At 43.0% G+C, this 3,623-nt stretch overlaps 1 long non-coding RNA gene across 2 annotated transcripts; it reads left to right on the forward strand.

Moving 5' to 3' along the window:
* The first annotated feature begins 507 nt into the window (after positions 1 to 507).
* LOC123096897 (uncharacterized) lies at positions 508 to 3,623 on the forward strand. 2 transcript variants are annotated; one of them, XR_006446762.1, is made up of 5 exons: positions 508 to 801; positions 1,787 to 1,897; positions 2,072 to 2,163; positions 3,013 to 3,098; positions 3,204 to 3,623. It is a non-coding gene; the product is annotated as an uncharacterized lncRNA (long non-coding RNA). The 2 variants fall into 2 exon arrangements; XR_006446761.1 differs by having other exon boundaries at positions 2,072 to 2,139.

Here is a 3,623-nt window from a genome sequence, read left to right on the forward strand (position 1 = left end):
CTCGTGTGGCTTGTGGTACCTGTACGTGAACTCGATGTGGTGAGTTCGAATCTTGTGGACAGCAATATATTTTGCGATTTTTTGGCCGGCTTTTTGCATTCGCTGCACTGCACGTTTGGTTGGCCGGCCCAGCACGGGACGCTGCAGGCGCCCGGACCACAGGCGCCGTATAGGAGCTCCCGCATAGGAGAGCTCCCCAGTTTGTCGGCATGGGCTACCTAGCATCGGCTTGCTCATCAACCCCGCCTGGGCTAAGGCTATAGAGTTGCTCCAGCCTCGCCTTGGGCCTGCCCACGCTTGGGCTGCCTCCCCAGTTTGGGCCGCTTCCGCCTCATGGGCCTCACGCCACCGAGCAGGCTGCCTGCCCTAGGGAAAATATCCTGTGCTCCAAAGAAATCCGTGCTCCGGCTGCACCGTGCACATCTCGAACGTTGGGTACAGAATGAAGGGAGGGGATGGAAGCCGAACGCCCCACCCTCCAGTTTTTGCAGAAATCACCTCAGCTAAGTACAGAATAGGTGTGCTGCCCCAAGTTTGAGCGAACCGGAACAGAGAACAGGAACAGATAGGGATACAGGGCTCCGGCGGTTGACCTCGCCGTGTGCTGAGCTGCGACCTCACCGGCTGCTGCGCTGCGACCTCGCCGTGGTCCGGCGTACAACGGAGAGGCCGCCCCATCCTCGCAACTCCATTCTCCTCCTCCGTGCCACCCCGTCACCACACCCGGTACCTACCTCCGCCATCCGACGGCGGCTAGATCCGCCATCCGCCGACGCCGGAGAAGAGAACTCCAACCTTCAGGTATCCTTTTGGAAGTTACATACCTGTGTTTTTATTTGTGTATTTTGGTTCTAATTCATCACCCCCTTTATTCTGGTTGTGTTAGATGTAGCTAATCTTATTTGAGTAAAATGTGGTGATCTCTCTCTGTATCAGGGCGCAGGCAATAACCACTAAAATAACTTGCTGTATTTTGCTTAGACTGCATATAACATATTCGAGTAATTACAAATAGAAAAATGTCTGCAACTTATGGCCTGAGATGAGTTTGAAGTAATTTTAAACTGAGTTCAAAGTAAAATGTCAGCAACTTAGAGCATTTAGTTTTGTGTGTGATGTGGATGAAGCACCTAGAACTTGTACAAATTAATGGAGGTTAATAGTAGCAAATTGATGCACATCTAGTCAGATCATCTGGATGTGATTGAATCGTTGGTTATATTGTAGAATCAATCATGCCGACATAACCAAGAGAGAAAAATGGCGGGTATGGATAAGCAAGACAGTTTTCGTTAGAAGGTAAGGAAACAATAATAAAAGATAAGCTAGATGCAGCAGAACGTCCATATTTCTGCAAGTTTTGGTTCAGATGCCTTTCATTTTCTGCATGTTCATCCTAATCCTATGTATGGGTGAAATAAGTGGATGCAAGCAATCATACGACAGTTAATTTCATTTCATCCTTTGCTACTCTCTCTCTCTCTCTCACCACGGATGGAGTTAGTAACCGGCATGTAAGCAATGAATCTTCACTTAATTAACTAGGAGCAGCAAATTAAGCAGCCCATGAGATGGATTAGTGGGTGTACTGTCGTTGGTTCCATGGAAGTGGGCAAAGAACTCGTGCGAGGAAATATATGCCGTTGTACTCAAGAATGTTCTTTATTAGCATTATTTTCATAACTCTCTTTTTCTTTAGTACATCTAAATGTTGCATTAGACATTTTCTTTCTTCACTACTTTAGCCTGTGGCTTACTTTTTGGACCTCATTGACATGCTAACTAGGTGCACTGCTGCGTCGAGCAGGGAATGATGGAGTCAATGACTAGTATTGCTCCAAGTGTCGGGTCAACTACAACGATGGGACTATAAGATGATGCTAACAATTTTTCCATGGTATTTCTTTGTTATATTACTCATGTTCATCTGTGTGTGTCACTTGACTTAAGCTCAAACAACATTGCTAGGTCCAAACGAGATTCGACATACATGATGAAGATTGTTACAGCATATTGTTCTACTTAACGAAGCGAACATGTTTTCATAATGTGATTTTCTTCTTGTTTGCAGAGCAAGTAGCGTCCAAGAAGGTTCAACATCAGCATATTGTTCTACTTAACGAGGCGAACATGATAGGGGTATATATATACTAGAACATCACGGTGCGCGTTGCCGCACCCGCCCATCTTAGTGATAATATGACCATTTATGAAAGAAATAGAAGTATTTAATTTAGATTTGAATTGAGCGCCTCAATTTTTAGCATAAACTACAGTATATTTGAATACCAAAATTTGGGTACACGCATATATAGAAGGGGCCAGATCAAATAATCATCAAATATCTTTGAACAAGAAATTCCACATGATATTTTACAAATCTTTCGCAAACCCATAAAATAGAAGACAGATTAAGGAAAACATTTAAAAGATCGACGGTGAGTGAAAATTATGCAGTTGTAGCGTCAAGTACACCAATGACCTAGAATACTGGATTTTACATTTTAACTCAAGTATAATTCTAAGTGAAACTGCACATATAGATTTGCTTCCCACTATGGTACTGGGCATAATATTGAACTTAAAATGTGCATTGGTTGCCACGCAAGTGTATGAAATCGGGCACATGTCAAGAGCTTAATTTAACATTACATATTCCAAACAAAATAAATTTAATCTTTTTTAGGAAAAGAAGAAATGATATTGAATAAGCACCTTACTCATCTTGACAGTAGCATCATATTGTCCGTTGTTTGGAACATTGTAAATTAGTTTCTTCCATCAAGCAGATGAAATCATTATATATGTACAACAAAAGTTAGCATAAGAAAAATATTCGCACTGAGGGTTGCATATTACCGTGCAAGACTTGGCTTGTGTTTTATGTACGGATGCCATGAAGTTGTATTTTACATATCATCGTTTATCTTCTCAAATGCTACTGCTGCTTCATTTTCTGAAGAGAACTTGAAGATTTTTTTTTTTGGTTTTCCTAATCACGTGATGGCATAGTACTTCTGTTGTACGACCGCTCGTGAAGGCGGAGTGCGTGCGGCTGGAGGGGATTGCTGTGGAGGTGACTTTTTTTACATAGGGAGGTATGTATGGGAGGGTTTTTTTTTTGAGAAAAACGTATGGGAGGTGAGCCGTACGGTGGGCTAGAATTAAGGCCTAGCTAACTACCTATTATCCCAATTGATCAGAGAGCACCCAGCTCATCCTCCGGAGCAGTGGCCCGGGCACGTTGGGCCAACGACGATGCGCGGGGAAACTGGTTAAAACGACCATGGTGCGTGCGGCGGGACGATCAATTAATCTGATGCGTTCATACGTGAGATCCCATGGTTGACAACGTCAAATCGCTGTGGATGGCTGTAGCTAGCTCCGTTTTACTGTATTGTAATTGCTCCTCATAGATTAAAACATGTTGAGTATGTTTGCAAACCTTTGACTTTTACTTGTTTATTATTTTCCAGCACAGCCCACCCATGGGAGCGGACACTTTTACTTTGCGTTAAATAATGGATGAAAGATGTGTTCGTTAATGTGATATATGGACCTAGTTCAAGTACACCATGCTGAATTTGTTGGCGCAATATATGTGTATCTACTAATCTTCTATA

This window comes from Triticum aestivum, chromosome 4D (genome assembly GCF_018294505.1).
Source record: "Triticum aestivum cultivar Chinese Spring chromosome 4D, IWGSC CS RefSeq v2.1, whole genome shotgun sequence".
NCBI classification, from domain to species: domain Eukaryota; kingdom Viridiplantae; phylum Streptophyta; class Magnoliopsida; order Poales; family Poaceae; genus Triticum; species Triticum aestivum.